At 38.7% G+C, this 18,565-nt stretch overlaps 1 long non-coding RNA gene across 1 annotated transcript; it reads left to right on the top strand.

Moving 5' to 3' along the window:
- Nucleotides 1–11,203: 11,203 nt before the first annotated feature.
- LOC104216707 (uncharacterized) lies at nt 11,204–13,795 on the top strand. The gene is made up of 4 exons (XR_708571.1): nt 11,204–11,281; nt 11,977–12,050; nt 12,625–12,658; nt 13,612–13,795. It is a non-coding gene; the product is annotated as an uncharacterized lncRNA (long non-coding RNA).
- Nucleotides 13,796–18,565: the final 4,770 nt, after the last annotated feature.

Genomic DNA, 18,565 nt, shown 5'->3' with positions numbered 1-18,565 from the left:
CTAGGCAGAGGTATCTTCTTGATCGCGAGGATTCAAGATAGAGTTGCTTGGTCTCCGCAGTCCCTCAAAGTCCTTTTCTTACATTACTACTGTCAATCTTTATCCGAGTAGTATTGTCTTTTGAGTTATGTTATGTATTTAGGAGAGTTCATAACTCTGTACTATCTAGTCTTGGGGATTTGTAGTAATTATCGCAGTGTTCACATGTATCATCTTTTGGTTGCTCTCTTTCTATAACGACCTGGTCGGTCGTTTCATGAGTTACAACTCTGTTTTCCCTATTTCTGCTTTTTTATGCTTTGTTTATCCGTGTTATGTGGTATCGGGTTGATCGGTTTGAATCCGAAATGACTTTGGTAAGGTTTGAGAAACTTAGTCTCTTTTGAGTAAGCTTAAGTTAGAAAAGTCAACCGGATGTTGACTTGTGTGAAAAAGGGCTCGGATATGAATTCTGATAGTTCGGATAGCTTCGGGAGATGATATGGGACTTACGAGTGTGATCGGAACATGTTTTGGAGGTCCGTCGTAGATTTATGCTTGAATTGGCGAATAGGAATTTTGGCATTTTCCGGTTGATATGTGAAATCTTGATATAGGGGTTGGAATGGAATTCCGGGAGTTGCAGTAGGTCCATTGTGTCATTTGATAGACTTTCTGATCAAAAGCGGAATTCGAAAGATTTTTGGAACCTTATTCTTGAATCCGATGTAATTTGGTTTATTCGATGTTGTTTGAGGTGTGTTAAAGATTGGTATAAGTTTGGATAGTGGTATATGATTTGTCTGTGCTTTTGGTTGAGGTCCCGGGGGGCCTCGGGGTGATTTCGGATGGTTGACGGAAGATTTTGAGTTGGGTTTGGCAGCTGAAGTTTTTCTGTTGTTGTCATAACCGCACCTGCGGCTAGGGGACCACAGGTGCGGACTCGCAGAAGTGGAGATGGAGCCGCAGATGCGGCCAAGAGGTAAGTCAGCTGGAACCGTAAAAGCGGCCATAGAAGCACACCTGCTATAGCGTAGGTGCGGGAATTTATTCGCAGATGCGGAAATGGACCTTTAAGTGAAAACCACAGGTGCAGTGGGTTAGACCACATAAGTGGAAAAAGGACCGCAGGTGCGGAATCCTTGGGTCAGAAGGTATATATTTCATCCTTCGCGATTTTCAGCCTTTCTTCACCATTTTAAATCGATTTTGGAGCTTGTTGGGAGATTTTGAAGAGGGAATCAGAGGGAACTTCATTGAGGTAAGATTTTTTATCATGAAACTCGTTCCTATGGTGTTATTTCATTGATTAGGCTTGAAATTTATGGAAATTTGTGGGTAAACTTTGAAGAAACTAGGGCTTGAGATTGGAGACCTTTAACTAAGGGTTTAAGGGGCCATTTGTGGTTGGATTTTGGTACTTTTGATATGAATGAACTCGTGGAGTGATAAGGATTCCATTGATGTAAATTTTGTTGGATTCTGAGACGTGGACCCAGGGGTCGGGTTTGGTAGATTTTGGGATCTGTGTTGTAATTTGATTACTTTCGAGTGGGCTTTGTTCCCTTAGCATATCTTGATGGTTATGTACAGATTTTGGTTAGATTTGGAACATCCAGAGGCCGATTCGAGAGGCAAGGGCATCACGGGCTAGAGTTTGCACCGGATAGAGGTGAGTAATGATTGTAAATGTTGTCCTGAGGGTATGAAACCCCGGATTTCACATCATTGTACTATTTTGAGGTGACGCCCACACTAGATGACGAGCATGGGGTCGTGCACCGTTATGGATTGTGACTTAGTCCGTCCCATGTGACTGTTTAACCGCGCATTTGGTTAAAAATTATTTGCTATCATCATGTTTTGGGCTGAATGCCATATTTGGGCCTCGTGTCAATTATTTTGGACCCTTAAGGGATTTTTACTACTATTCCTCACTGTCTTGACATTATATTTGTACTCAGTCATGCTATATTCTACTATTTTCATAACTCAACCATGTTTACTCTGTTTTGACATCTTAAATTATATTTTGGGTTGAGGATCATATTTTACTGTGCCCCAGTTGCTTTTAGAGATTTCTGGCTGAGTAGGGCCGCAAGCCTGTGTTATGATTATGAGGCCGATGGCCTGAGTTGTACACCACAAGATGGCTTGATATAAGGCCGAGAGCCTGTTTGATTATGCCACGAGATGGCTTATTATTGCGCTTGGGCTGTAAGGGACCCCTCCCAGAGTCTGTATACCCCAGTGAGCGTGGGTACCTAGTGTGATATGTGATATAGCCCGAGGGGCTGATTTATGTATCTATCTTTTCTCCCTGTTTTCATTTTCTCGTTTGAATTATTAAAAGATGTTTTAAAGAGGTTTTGCTGAACTAAGGTGTTTTATTAAGCTTTCACTGTCTTATTGCATTGTATTGATTTTATACTGCCTCGTTGTAGCATTTTGCTATGTTCTTACGTATTTTCTTATCACTCAGTTGCCTTTACTCTTATTACTCACTGAGTTGGCGTACTCACATTACTCCCTGCACACTGTGTGCAGATTCAGGAGCCTCAGGTCCCGCTGCTGATCGTTTCTAGCAAGCTGTTCGGAGTTCACTAGGTAGCTGATCGGCATTCGCAGCCCAGTGTTTCTCCCTCTTATCTTACTTTCCTTTGTACTAGTTCTGTAATAGGCTGTGTAGTCTCTTTCATACTCTTAAACAGATGTTTAGATACTCATGACTGGTGACACTTCGATATCGGGCTGTGTTTATTTCCGCATTTGTCCTATTTCACTTTATTTTGGGATTTATCACTTATTAATGACTTAAATATTATAACTGTTTAAAAGGATTAGGAGTTTGTGTCGGCTAGCCTTGTTTCACGATAGGCGCCATCATGACCGGGTCCAAATTTAGGGTCGTGAAAAGTTTGTATCAGAGCCTAGGTTACATAGGTGTCACGAGTCATGAGCAGGTTTAGTAGAGTCTCGCGGATCAGTACGGAGATGTCTGTATTTATCCTCGAGAGGCTGCAGAACCTTTAGGAAACTTCATATTCTTAAATTCTTATCGTGCGAATCTGTTGATCCGAGTACTAAACTTCTGTTATTCTATTCTCTCACAGATGGTGAGGACACGTGCTATTGGCCAGGATGGACGACCACCAGTGCCACCAGTTGTGGCCACTAGAGGCTGAGGATGCGGCCGAGGCCGTGGTAGGGGCAGGGGTGTAGCCCGCACATTAGCTAGGTCAGCACCTGCAGATCCACCAGCCGCCACAGTTGAGGATCAGGTCCTAGTTGTGGACGCTCCAGCAGCACCAGCTTGGGCACCAGTTGTGCCCATTGTGATTCCAGGTCTTCAGGAGGCCTTGGCTCAGATTCTATCAGTATGCACTGACCTAGCTCATGCGGTCTCAGTTACTATAGCCGCAGTTACTTCTCAGGCTGGGGGAGGCACTCAGACTCCTGCCGCTCGCATACCTGAGCAGTTCGTGTAGGGACTTTAGACACCGGGGGAACATCCAGCCCAGCCGGTTGTAGCTGCTTAGGACTATGTATCTCCTGCTATGCCAGAGGATGAGCAGTGCAGGTTGGAGAGGTTTGGTAGACTTCAGCCTCCGACTTTCAGTGGTACAGAGGGCGAGGATGCCCAGGGTTTCTTGGACAAGTGTCAGAGGATTCTTTGTACAGCGGGTATTCTGGAGACCAGCGGGGTCGTTTTCACTACTTTTCAGTTTTCTAGAGCTGCCTTCACTTGGTGGGAGGCTTATGAGAGGAGTAGGCCTGTTATTACAACACCCCTTACCTGGAAGCAGTTCTCCGTTTTTTTTGGGACAAGTATGTGCCACAGTCTCGTAGAGAGGAGCTGCGCAGGCAGTTCGAGTGGTTGCGTCAGGGAGAGATGACTGTGATGCAGTATGAGATGAGGTTCTCGGAGTTAGTTCGTCATGCTGTTTGGTTGGTTCCTACGGAGAGAGAGGATTAAGAGGTTTGTTGATGGTCTCACGTATTAGCTTCGGATTCTCATGACCAGGGAGAGGGTGTATGGTGCTACTTTTGAGGAGCTTGTTGACATTGCTCGCGAGATTAAGTCAGTTCGTCGCCATGAACGAGATGAGAGAGAGAGAGGCCAAAAGGCCTCGGGGATCTGGTAGTTATGATGGTGCTCCTTCGAGAGGTCAGTTTCAGCACGGCAGAGGTTGTCCATTCAAACATGCTCAATCGATTGCCCAGGCTATCGTGGGGCATCATCGGGTCATGGTTCTCACAGTTCTCATCAGGGCCAGTCATCACTCAGTGCCCTTCCAGCCCAAAGTTCGTCTCGTGCTCTATTAGTTAAGGTCTCTTCTATGCCAGGTGCATCTTCTAGTCATTCCGGTACTAGGTGTTCCCTTCAGTCCCCGTCTCCAGCACCGGTGAGTTGTTATGAGTGTGGAGAGTTGGGTCATATGTGGAGGCGGTGTCCTCATTATCTTGGGGGTTCATCTCAGCAAAGTAGTCAGCCATCGGCTTCAGCTCCAGTTACTTTACCACCACCCACCCAGCTAGCTAGGGGTGGAGGTCAGTCAGCTAGGGGTCGCCCTAGAGGGGGAGGTCGATCAGGTGGCGGTCAGGCCCATTTCTATGCACTCCCAGCTAGACCCGATGCAATTGCTTTAGATGCTGTGATCACAGGTATTGTCTCAGTCTGTCACAGAGATACCTCTGTATTATTTGATCCCGGTTCCATTTATTATTATGTGTCATCATACTTTGCTCGTTATTTGGATACACCCCGTGAGTCTCTTATTTCATTTGTTCATGTATCTACTCTGGTAGGCGATACTGTTGTTATAGACCGTGTGTACCAGCCATGTGTGGTGACTATTGGGGGTCTGGAGACCCGAGTGGATCTTTTGTTGTTATGTATGGTAGACTTCGATGTTATATTGGGCATAGATTGGCTATCTCTGTGTCATGCTATTTTGGACTGTCATACTAAGACAGTGACCTTGGCTATGCCGGATGTGCCACGAATTGAGTGGCGAGGTTCGACCAATTATGTTCCCAGTAGGGTGAATTCATTCTTGAAGGCCCAGCGTATGGTTGGGAAGGGTTGTCTTTCCTACTTAGCCTTTGTGAGGGATGTCGGTGCAGAGACTCCTAGTATTGATTCTGTTCCAGTTGTGAGGGATTTTCCCGATGTGTTTCTTGCACACCTGTCGGGCATGCCACCAGATAGGGATATTGATTTTGGTATTGACCTGGTTCCGGGCACTCAGCCCATTTCTACTCCACCGTATCATATGGCACCAGCGGAGTTGAAAGAGTTAAAGGAGCAGCTTCAGGAACTCCTTGATAAGGGGTTTATTCGGCCTAATGTGTCGTCTTGGGGTGCGCATATTCTATTTGTGAAGAAGAAGGATGGCACGATGAGGATATGCATTGATTACAGGTAGTTGAACAAAGTAACATCAAGAACAAATATCTTTTGCCTCGTATCAATGATTTGTTTGACTAGCTTCAAGGAGCGAGAGTGTTCTCTAAGATTGATCTCCGTTCAGGTTATCACCAGTTGAAGATCAGGGACTCGGATATTCTTAAGACGGCTTTCAGGACCCTATATGGTCATTATGAGTTCTCGGTAATGTCTTTTGGGCTGACCAATGCCCCAACAACATTCATGCATTTGATGAATAGTGTGTTTTGGCCGTATCTCGATTCGTTTGTCATAGTTTTCATTAATGATATTCTGGTATACTCACGTAGTTAGGAGGATCACACGGAGCATTTGAGAGTTGTGTTGCAGAGATTGAAGGAGAAGAAGCTTTATGCAAAGTTCTCCAAGTGTGAGTTTTGGCTCAGTTCAGTGGCATTCTTGGGGCACGTGGTGTCAAGTGAGGGTATCCAGGTTGATCCAAAGAAGATAGAGGCAGTTCAAAGTTGGCCTAGACCGTCCTCAGCCACAGAGATCTGTAGCTTTCTTGGTTTGGCTGGTTATTACCGCCGGTTTGTTCAGGGATTTTCATCCATCGCATCGCCCTTGACGAAGTTGACTCAAAATGGTGCTCCATTCATGTGGTCGGACGAGTGTGAGGAGAGCTTTCAGAAGCTCAAGACTACCTTGACCACAGCTTTAGTGTTAGTTTTGACATCAGCTTCAGGTTCATATACCGTGTATTTTGACGCTTCGAGAGTTGGTATTGGGTGTGTGTTGATGCAGGAGGGTAGATTTATTGCTTATGCTTCTCGTCAGTTGAAGCCCCATGAGAAGAACTACCCTGTTCATGATTTGGAGTTGGCTGCCATTGTTCACGCGTTGAAGATTTGGCCACATTATTTTTATGGTATGTCTTGTGAGGTATTTATGGATCATCGTAGCCTCCAACACATATTCAAGAATAAGGATATCAATTTGAGGCAGCGGAGATGGTTGGAGTTGCTAAATGATTATGATATTACTATTTTGTACCATCTGGGGAAGGCCAATGTGGTTGCCGATGCTTTGAGCCAGAAGACGGTGAGTATGGGGAGTTTGGCATATATTCCAGTTGGGGAGAGACTCTTGCAGTTGATGTTCAGGCCTTGGCCAATCGGTTCGTGAGGTTGGATATTTCATACCCTAGTGGGGTATTGGCTTGTGTGATTTCTTGGTCTTCCTTATTTGATCGCATCAGAGAGCGCCAGTATGATGATCCTTATTTGCTTGTCCTTAAGGACAGCGTTCAGTACGATGATACCAGAGATGTGACTATTGGTGATGATGGGGTATTGAGTATGCAAGGTCGGATATGTGTGCCCAATGTAGATGGGCTTCGGGAGTTGATTCTGGAGGAGACCCATAGCTCGCGGTATTAAATTCATCCGAATGTCGCGAAGATGTATCAGGATCTGAGACAGCATTACTGGTGGATGAGAATGAAGAAGGACATTGTGGGATTTGTATCTCGGTGTCTCAATTGTCAGCAGGTGAAGTATGAGCATCAGAGACCGGGTGGCTTGCTTCAGCGGATGAATATTCCAGAGTTGAAGTGGGAGCAGATCACCATGGACTTTATAGTTGGGCTCTCATGGACTTTGAAGAAGTTCGATGCTATTAGGGTGATTGTGGATCGGTTGACCAAGTCCGTGCACTTCATTCCTGTGTGTACTACTTATTCTTCAAAGCGGTTGGCAGAGATCTATATCCGGGAGATTGGTCATTTGCATGGTGTCCCAGTTTCCATCATTTCAAATAGGGGCACTTAGTTTACTTTGCAGTTTTGGAGGTCTATGCAGTGAGAGTTGGGTACTCAGGTTGAGTTAAGCACAACTTTTCACCTTCAGACGGACGGGCAGTCCGAGCGCACTATTTAGATATTGGAGGACATGTTGTGCGCTTGTATCATTGATTTTGGAGGGTCATGGGATCAGTTTCTACCACTCGCAGAGTTTGCTTATAACAACAGTTACCAGTCGAGTATTCAGATGGATCCATATGAGGCTTTGTATGAGAGGTAGTATAGATCTCCAGTTGGTTGGTTTGAGCCAGGTAAGGCTAGGCTATTGGGTACAGACTTAGTGCAAGATGCCTTAGACAAGGTGAAGGTGATTCAGGAGAGGCTTCGTTCAGAGCAGTCAAGACAAAAGAGTTATGCTGACAGGAAGGTTCGAGATGTGTCCTACATGGTTAGTAAGAAGGTTCTGTTGAAGGTTTCACCCATGAAGGGTGTTATGAGATTTGGGAAGAAGGGTAAATTGAGTCCTCGGTTCATTGGGCCTTTTGAGGTGCTTCGAAGGATTGGGGAGGTGGCTTATGAGCTTGCTTTGCCACCCAGCTTATCGAGTGTGCATCCGGTATTTCATGTTTCTATGCTCCGGAAGTATATTGGCGATCCGTCTCATGTTTTGGATTTCAGCACGGTTCAGTTAGATGGTGATTTGACTTATGATGTGGAGCCAGTGGCTATTTTGGAGCATCAGGTTCGAAAGTTAAGGTCAAAGGATATAGCTTCAATGAAAGTGCAATGAAGAGGTCGGCCCGTGGAGGAGGCTACCTGGGAGACCGAGTGGGAGATGCAGAGCAGATATCCTCACCTGTTTGAGGCTTCAGGCATGTTTCTTGACCCGTTCGAGGACAAACATTTGTTTAGGAGGGGGATATAACGACCCTACCAGTCGTTTCATGAGTTACCGCTCCGTTTTCCCCATTTTGCTTCTTTATGCTTTGTTTATCTGTGTTATGTGGTATAAGGTTAGTCGGTTCGAATCCGGAATGGTTTTGGTAAGGTTTGAGACACTTAGTCTCTTTTGAGTAAGCTTAAGTTGGAAAAGTCAACCGAATATTGACTTGTGTGAAAAAGGGCTCGTATGTGAATTCCGATTGTTTAGATAGCTTCGGGAGATGATTTGGGACTTAAGAGTGTGATCGGAACGTGTTTTGGAGGTCCGTAGTAGATTTAGGCTTGAATTGGCGAAAGTGAAATTTTGGCGTTTTTCGGTTGATAGGTGAGATTTTGATATATGGATCGGAATGGAATTCCAGGAGTTGCAGTAGGTCTGTTGTGTCATTTGGAATGTGTGTGCAAAATTTCAGGTCATTCAGACGTGGTTTGATAGACTTTTTGATTAAAAACGAAATTCGGAAGATTTTTGAAAACTTAGGCTTGAATCCGATGTGATTTGGTTGATTCTATGTTGTTTGAGGTGTGTTGAAGATTGGTATAAGTTTGGATAGTGGTATATGATTTGATTGTGCTTTTGGTTGAGGTCCCGGGGGCCTCGGGGTGATTTCGGATGGTTGACGGAAGATTTTGAGTTGGGTTTGGCAGCTGAAGTTTTTCTATTACTGTCATAACCGCACCTGCGGCTAGGGGACCGCAGGTGCGGACTCGCAGAAGCGGAGATGGAGCCGCAAATGCGACCAAGAGGTAAGTCAGCTGGAACCGCAGAAGCAGCCACATGAGCACACCTGTGATAGCGCATGTGCGGGCATTTATTCGCAGATGCGAAAATGGACCTTTAAGTGAAAACCGCAGGTGCGGTGGGTTAGACCGCAGAAGCAGAAAAAGGACCGCAGGTGCGGAATCCCTGGGTCAGAAGGTATATATTTGATCCTTCGCAATTTTCAGCCTTTCTTCACCATTTTAAATCGATTTTAGAGCTTGTTTTGGGATTTTGAAGAGGGAATCAGAGGGAACTTCATTGAGGTAAGACTTTTGATCATAAAACTCGTTCCTATGGTGTTATTTCATTGATTAGGCTTGAAATTTATGGAAATTTGTGGGTAAACATTGAAGAAACTAGGGCTTCAGATTGGAGACCTTTGAATAAGGGTTTGAGGGGTCATTCATGGTTGGATTTTGGTACTTTTGATATGAATGAACTCGTGGAGTGATAAGGATTCCATTGATGTAAATTTTGACAGATTCCGAGATGTGGGCCCGGAGATCGGGTTTGGTAGATTTTAGGATCTGTGTTATAATTCGATTACTTTCGAGTGGGCTTTGTTCCCTTAGCATATTTTGTTGGTTATATACTGATTTTGGTTAGATTTGGAGCATCCGGAGGCCGATTCGAGAGGTAAGGGTATCGCGGGCTAGAGTTTGGACCGGATAGAGGTGAGTAATGGTTGTAAATGTTGTCCTAAGGGTATGAAACCCTGAATTTCACATCGTTGTGCTATTTTGAGGTGACGCACACGCTAGATGACGAGCGTGGGGTCGTGCACCATTGGGGATTGTGACTTAGTCCGTCTCGTATGACTGTTAAATAGCATATTTGGTTGAAAACTATTTGCTATCATCATATTTTGGGCTAAATGCCATATTTGGGCCTCGTTCCAACTGCTTTGGACCCTTAGGAGATTTTTACTACTATTCCTCACTATCTTGACATTATATTTGTACACAGTCGTGCTATATTCTACTGTTTTCATAACTTAGCCATGTTTACTCTGTTTTGACATCTTAAATGATATTTTGGGATGAACATCATATTTTACTGTGCCCGAGTGGCTTTTAGAGATTTCTGACTGAGTAGGGCCAAAGGCTTGTGTTGTGAGGATACTATGGGATCGGGATGTGTGCCACAACAGTACTATTCTGATTCATGATTATGAGGCCGAGGGCCTGAGTTGTACGCCACAATGTGGCTTAATATGAAGCCGAGATCCTGTTTGATTATGCCACGAGATGGCTTGTTATTGCGCTTGGGCCGTAAGGGGCCCCTTCCGGAGTCTGTATACCCTCAGTGAGTACGGGTACCCAGTGTGATATATGATATAGCCCGAGGGGCTGATGTTGTTCCATGTTATTGCCCGAGGGGCTGATTCTGTTGATATTGTGCCCGAGGGGCTAATTTATGTATCTATCTTTTCTCCATGTTTTCATTTACTCGTTCGAACTATTAAAAGATGTTTTAAAGAGGTTTTTGCTGAACTAAGGTATTTTATTAAGCTTTCACTGTCTTATTGCATTATATTGATTTTATACTGCCTCGTTGTAGCATTTTGCTGTGTTTTTACGTGTTTTCTTATCGCTCAGCTGCCTTTACTATTATTACTCACTGAGTTGGCATACTCACATTACTCCCTGCACACTGTGTGCAGATTCAGGAGCTTCAATTCCCACTAGCGAGGGCTGATCGTTTCCAGCAGGCTGTTCAGAGTTTACTAGGTAGCTGCTCAGCGTTCGCAGCCCAGTGATTCTCCCTCTTATCTTACTTTCCTTTGTACTAGTTATGTAATAGACTGTGTAGTCTCTTTCATACTCTTAAACAAATGTTTAGATGCTCATACTGGTGACAACCCGATGTCGGGCTGTGTTTATTTCCGCATTTGTCCTATTTCACTTTATTTTGGAATTTATCACTTATTAATGACTTAAATTGGATTATTATAACTGTTTAAAAGGATTAGGAGTTTATGTTGGCTGACCTTATTTTACGATAGGCGCCATCATGACCGGGTCCGGATATAGGGTCGTGACACTTTCCTTTTATGATCTTTCTTCCTTTTCTGTTCTTTTATCGAAATGGCAAAGTTATCATACAGGGCGAGCATTGCGAAACTTATATTTTAGTCGATCAGCAAGGAATTAGAAGGTTTCTATTCATTCATCTTCTTTATTTATTTTTTTAATTTTTTTAATTTTTTATTTTCTTTCTTTTTTCATGTACTACTAAGTTTAAGAATAAAACGGATTACAACTTTGGATTTGTTGTATCAGATTTTTTGTCTTTTTCGTTCCTGCTTATAGTAGTCCAATTGGATACAGATAAGCCAAGATCAAGCAGCTGATTGACATACCTGCTTGAGGACCTGAAAAGGTTGATTACTATTGTGGTTCTTAAGGTTTGTTCTTATGCAACAATCCATGAATATAGAGGTTTTCTGTTTTTTCTGGCTTATGGAGTATTACTGGTTAAAGCCCAAAAAAAGAGAGTATATTTTATAGTTTAGCATAAAATATTTTTTAGGTGATGTAATAATGTATTGGACAAGTTTCTTCTTGGTCTAATAGAAGTTGATGTAAGTTTGCCTCTTTTATTTTTTTGGTCAAAACTGCAATTTCTTGCTCCTATGCATTGTAAGTATTTTTCTATTGAGCTATTTTGTTATCACGACACTTTTTTGGTTTCTCCATTCAATTTAACCCTTTGTGAGTTGGTGTCACACTCACAAGCTTAATCAAAGAAGAATCTCACCACAGATCTAGAGGGAAAGAGAAACATAGAAAGTGAAATATGTCAAGTTATTATTTGTACTCCTTAGATAGTCATATTTCTCTTTGGATCGAAGTTATAGTATAAGAATTATTTTAAGAGAACTACATTGAGTTCGAATTGACTCATATCCTTGTAAATAACTTTTTATAGGGTTTGTTATGGACTCTCTTAAAACTGAGTCTTCAGATGGTATTGAAAGTTCAATATAGATAATTGGCGCTTTTTCCTTTGAGTTCCTGCATAAGTTAAGCCGATATTAGATTTTTGCAATATGTGGGTTTTTATAATCTATAATATTTCATTCCTCTATTGTGCTTACAGACATAGATGCGAAGAGGAACATAGAGAGGAGGTGTCTCAAATACTAACATGTAGACCAATATCTATCATTTCAGGTAATTCCCTCTAATTCAACGCTACTGGTTTAGGATATTTTCGTAGTATGATCAAATTATGGAGAATCTTTGCGCTCTGCTATGTGTATTTATGACATTATTCATGACGAGTTCAAAGTTCAAACACTTTTTAGAAAAAATCTAATTTGTTAGGTTGCTCTGCCTATTTAGTTAGACATGAATTTTTTCTTTTATTCATTTGATTCTTGATTTGAAAAGCCCAATACTATATTTATGCCTTCATTGGTGAATGTAATTTTTCCGTTAATGAAATAAGAGCTTGGTTACCCCAAAATTTGCAATAGTAATATTTGAATTTCAGAATTGTGAATGCAATAGCTACTTTGATTTCTTCATAAATTTTTATGTTGTTTCTTTCGGAAGAACTTGGATATGGATGCCTACTAATTAATTGGTTAGCCTAAAATTTGTAGTATCGTATGTAATAATTTATGAATGATTATTAATTGATTATTAGTGTTAAATCCATCTATTACAGCAACTTTTGTTAATTGACTATAATATTTGAGTACCTAAATTTAAGATATGAAACTGTTCTTTTACCTTCGTGTAGGCACTTCAACTAATACTGGGAAGAAACTTCTAAGGTACATCAATTCCTGCTTGTACGACTTTTTCCTAATGTATGCATAAAGTAATAATGAAGATGAAGTAATTATTGCAAGTCTTCTGCATGTAGTAGAAATCTAAGTTCAGCTTTTGAATTGTGAATTGCTTAACTATAATCATTAAATTATTATATAGTAGTAGTAGTACCATTGTCTAGGCAAGAAATAAACTATGATATGTTACACATTATTATCAGATTTACAATGATTTAAAAAAATTACATGTGAATAAAGGGTTGTGATATTTGAGAAATTCCATGCGTGCATTGAATTAGAGAATAGGCCATAAGAGGCTAGCTTACGAGAACTTTTGGAACTTTTGCTATGCATTGTCCAATATAGAAGCTTATATCATACACCAGATATAAGACAGTGGGCCAGAAATGGTCATAAATTATACTCTCTCCGTTTTAATTTATATGAACCTAATTGATTAGGTACGGAGTTTAAGAAAAAATAAAGACTATTGAAATTTGTGGTCCTAAACAAGTCAAAAAGGGGTCCTAAGTGTTTGTGTGGTTATAAAAGTTTTTTAGTAATGGTAGAATTGAAAGTTTAAGCTAAATTATTTCCAAGTTAGAAAGGGATTATTCTTTTTGTAACGGCTCAAAAAGGAAATAGGTTTACATAAACTGGAACGGAGGAAGTATGCAACTTCATTGTAGAGGATGTTAGGAAGACTTGAAAACATTGAAGGTACATACTTTGTATATAATTGATTGTTACTACTTGTGTTGATACAGTACCTAAAATATGTTCTGCTCTGGATATGATAAAGAGTAATAGGGATGTCTGGCATAAGTTTCTAATTCATTTTGGGAGTTGAAATTGGTGATCTTCTTACACTTTTGTTTGTTGTTCAAGTATCATTTGTATTCCATTTTGTTTTGCATATGTGGTAAAGCACGTAAAATATTTTATTTTTTTTCTAGCCTGGCTTTACAAGAGCGGAAATTTGGTGCAGCTTATCATAGTTTGAAGCCTCTACAAGAATTCATTACATTTAACTCTGTAATGCATTGTTGGACTTTTTTTTAAACTCTGTTTTCGTACTCCTTTATTTTTAATTAGTATGAACAAAAATATGTGAAGTCACCTACCAGTTTCATAAATAAATTTAGTATATGCAAAATTGCCCATGAGCATCATGTAATCTTTCTGAATTTATCTCCTAAGAGGATAAGAAAAATATTTTGCAAATAGGATGGATTAGATTGATCATTGTGGAGTACATTTGTGAACTGTATTGTTTTATTCCCTTCCATTATTTTTTTAAGAATTCTTTTATTTATGAAATGTATTGCATATAGGTGTAAAAAAGAATGCCAAGAACAAATTGAAAATGAAAATAAAAAATAAAAATATATTGACTAGGCTGTGGTTGGGCCCATGCTATCATATCTAGTAATAACGATAAAGAGATAGATTATTATAGAATAAAGGTTGAATACATATGCGGCCCTTTAAACTTATCTACTTTTTTCAGTTAGACACTTATACTAGAGCTTGTTCCAATTAAACACTTGAACTCAAACCCAAGTATACCTATGAGACACAATTGGTTGAGTTGGCATGTAACGTTTATCTCACTTAAATAAAGCGTGTGTTGCTGCGAAATACGAAGATTCTGCTGGAAAATTAATTATCCGGTCACAAATTTGCTACGACCTTTTACCGATTCCGGCATCACCATGACCACCACCGTCGCAACACCTTCTTCTTCTTCTTCTTCTCAGACCCAGGCATCACTACCTCTTTCCCCACCATAGATCTGGACACCACCACAGAAACCTGAAAACTTTAAAACTGCCCCTCCTCAGATTCTGGCTATTAGAATTCTTATAATTTACCAAGATTTCATCTTGATATCTCCAAAGCCTTCACCAGCTGAAATAGTGCTTAACCCATTTCAAAGAGAAGAAAAGAGCACATACATGACGTTTCTCTTTCACAAAGTATTCACAAGAGAGGATCAATTTTGCAAATTGTATCTTTGATATCTCCAACGCCTTTGCCAGATGAACAACAAGTGGCATTCAAGGTGGTGGCGTTCCTTTTTTTTCCAGGCTGTTAGAGTTTCGTTTGCAGTTTGGTAATAAAGACAACATCATTAACCAATTTTACAGATTTGGTAATCAAAAAAACATTATTCAGGCCCGTTGAGTTTCATTTTTCGCCGGTGTTTTTCTTTTTTCTGGTGAAAGTTTTTGATTTTTAATCTCTTCATATTTTGAATTTTATTTTTATTTTTTTCATGGCTTTTTCTTATTGGGTATAAAGTTTTTGATTTTTAATCCCTTCATATTTTGACATTTATTTTTATTTTTGACATGGCCTTTTCTTATTGTTAACATTTGGTATGTCACAACTAGTGACACTCGCGCACTAAACTTTGTTTAAAAATATAGAATATGTGTTTAATTGACACACTTTATATATAGTTGAGGTGTTTCATTGGAACAAGCTTTAGTATAACTGTCTAAGCAAAAAAGTGGAAAAGTTTAAGGGTTGCATATGTATTAAGTTTCAGCCTAGAATAAAAGAAAAATAGTCAAGTGATGCAGATGCCGTCGTTTCGGGAAACCCTGAAATAGGTTAATTTCACTGATGGTCACTCAACTATATTTCAATTTCACTAAAGTCACTCAACTATTTTTGTCACTTAAAAATAACTAAACTTTTACATTGTCACTTAAAAGTCATTTTGGCTCAAACCCTTACCATGAATAGGACATAACATAAAATTTAATGAGAAAAATCCAAAAAGAAATACCACATAAGCTTAAATGGACCATACCCACTTTAAATCAATTTCTTCATTAACGTGATATGACTCATAACCCAAATGCTTTCAATAAAAAAATTATATTAAATTTCACATTAGTTTAAAATGATTATCCTATACTACAAAATTCTTGTCTTTTCTGTTACATAATGCCTATTTATATTATTCTATACTAAAAAAAAATCTTATCTTGTTTGTATGCCCCATCCAAGTCGTTTTATAATTTACTGAAGTTAAAATACTAATGTATCCAACTCAAATAACATATTTATAATTTTCTAGTAAAATTAAAATAGTATTATATTTATCTTGCATAACATATTAATATATCATAAGCATACAAGAAGTCAAGAATAATAATAAGGCTAATAAAAGTCAATTTCACAATGAATATGCAATTACAGACAATCTATTGCAATTGTTTAGACAAAAGAAATATTATATTTGTACGATAAAAACCCCACAAAAAAGTCACAAGACCTAACTTTATTAGGGGCGTATGTTTTTTCCCGTGTTGAATCCCATTTGGGTTATGGGTCAAATCACATTAAGGGAAAAATGGATCTAAATTTCAAATTTTTCTTATTAAACTTTATGTCATGTCATATTTACGGTAGAAGTTTGAGCCAAAATGATTTTTAAGTGATAATGTAAAAGTTTAGTTACTTTAAGTGATAAAAAATAGTTAAGTATCTTTAGTTAAATTGAAACACAGTTGAGTTAGCTAAATTAACCCTCTAAAACATCGTGTTGCCGCACCGCCTCTACTTTTAAGCAGCCTATATCCTTTTCTGTAGGAAGTTTTATTTTGTATCTCATACAACTAACACTAGTTGTATGAGATTTCTTTTTATCTTATAAATTTGTGGATTTCAAATCTTACGCTTCTGGGTCCACAAAACTTTGAGATAAAAAGGTTGAATCATACAAAAAGGTTGCGTGGTACAGCTAGGGTGAGTGGTACGAGACACAAAATAAAATTTTGCCCCTATTGTGCACATCTCTTAAAAAGAGTCCGAAACTTTTTTAATCATTTTTTGGACAAAAAACACTTTTATACTACTTTAAAAAAAAAGTTACATAAATGAGTAAAACGCAGTATTATACTGCGAATTACTTTAACGGAAATTTTAAAGTAATTCGCAGTATAGTACTGCGTTTTACTTAAAAAAATTATATTTTTGTAATTCGCAGTACTATACTGCGTTTTACTAAGATGCTGGGCCCATCTATATTTTATTAAAGTTGTTCGCAGTATTATACTGCGTTTTACTTAAAACGCAGTATAATACTGCGAACAACTTCAATAAAATATATTCCTTCTTCTTCCTTGGACCATTGAACCGAAGAAAACCGTTAAATTCGATTCTGCTGGTTCCCCCCCCCCCCCCCCCGCGTCAAACTTCAAAAAAAAATTGGGCCCCACCCGTCACCTAGAGAGCAAGGAGTGTAGGTCCCACATTCAAGACAAGCTTTGGATTCCTTCTTTTGGGTGTAAAAATTCGATTTCAATCAAATTCAAAAAACTTAAATCGAGGTATTTCAATTTTGTTTATGTCGAAACTCGTATAGTACATGCATATTTGTATTGTTTAATGTGTTTCCATGTTTATTTGTGTTATGTTTGTATTTAAATTTGTATCTTATTTATACCCGGATTAATTTATTAGCTTTGGTACAAAAAATTGTTAAAATTTGATAAATTATTTGTATTGTTAAAAAATTAATATTATTTATTTTGTTTGTTGTTCATATTTGTATTTTATGTTAGTTGTTTTTATATGTAATAGTGACCTTTTAGCGTAGTAAAATAAATAGCCTTTTAGCGTAGTAAAATATAGAGCCTTTTAGTGTAGTAAAATATAGAGCCTGCTAGTGTTGTAAAATATAGAGACTTTTAGCGTAGTAAAATGTAGAGTCTTTTAGCGTAGAGTCTATGTAGTTTAAGTATGTAGTAACTGCAGACTCTATCCAATTACACTTTACAAAATTAATTATTTAATTTATAACAATAAACTTACAAAAGTAACAAATTCCTATATGTTGTAAAATTAACTCAAATATCGAATCTGGAACCATACATAATTATTCAGTCCAATTTTAAACATAATTAATTATTTAATTTATTAAGCTAGCACACACAATTCTAAAAATGTTAAAATTGACACGCATAATAATTAAGGATAACTGAGTGCTACCGGGCCTCAAAAATCGAGCCTGGAACCCATACATAATTATTCAGTCCAATTGTAAACATAATTAATTATTTAATTTATTAAGCTAACACACACAACTGCAAAAATGTTAAAATTGACACGAATAATAATTAAGGATAGCTCGGTGCTACCGGGCCTCAAAAATGAGCCTGGAACCTATACATAATTATTCAGTCCAATTGTAAACATAATTAATTATTTAATTTATTAAGCTAACACACACAATTCTAAAAATATTAAAATTGACACTGTAAGCACGTGATTTTTGCCCTATGTGAGAATTACTCCCAAAAAATTCAAAATAAAACAATTTTCCTTTTGCGTGCAATTTTGAGAATTTCGTGGAATTTTTGGATAATTATTTGTATTTGTCCGTGCATGTATTTGTTAAATTAATAAAAAATACAAAAATATGTCGCATTTGCATTTAGGATTTAATTCTACAATTAGGAGCAATTAAGTTTGTTTTAAAAGAATAAAAAATCATAAAAATAATGTACGTTGCATTTTTAGCATTTAATGTCCAAATTGTGTGATTTTATCGTAATTGCTATTTAATTTTGTGTTAATTGTTATTAAGAGTTAATTTGCACTTTTGTAAATTAATTTAGTTCTATAGGATAATTTAGGATTTTTAGAATTTAGTTTTAGTTTAAGAAAAAAATAAAAGAAGAAAAAAGAAGCAATAAAACAAGAAGAAAATCGGATTGAGCCACCTTTTAATTTAAATCAACCAGGCCCAAACCAAATAACCCCACCGGGTCGACCCGACCCAGACGCCCCATAACCCAAATGAGTTACCCCCCCTCTTCCCATTTTTCATTCTTCATTTTCCCCAAACCCTAAAAACATCCACCCCCTTCTTCTCTCCATCTTCTCCAAACG

This window comes from Nicotiana sylvestris, chromosome 11, assembly GCF_000393655.2.
Source record: "Nicotiana sylvestris chromosome 11, ASM39365v2, whole genome shotgun sequence".
Lineage (NCBI taxonomy): Eukaryota > Viridiplantae > Streptophyta > Magnoliopsida > Solanales > Solanaceae > Nicotiana > Nicotiana sylvestris.
The sequence above is the reverse complement of the archived record's forward strand: the minus strand, read 5'-3'. Positions and strand labels throughout refer to the sequence as shown.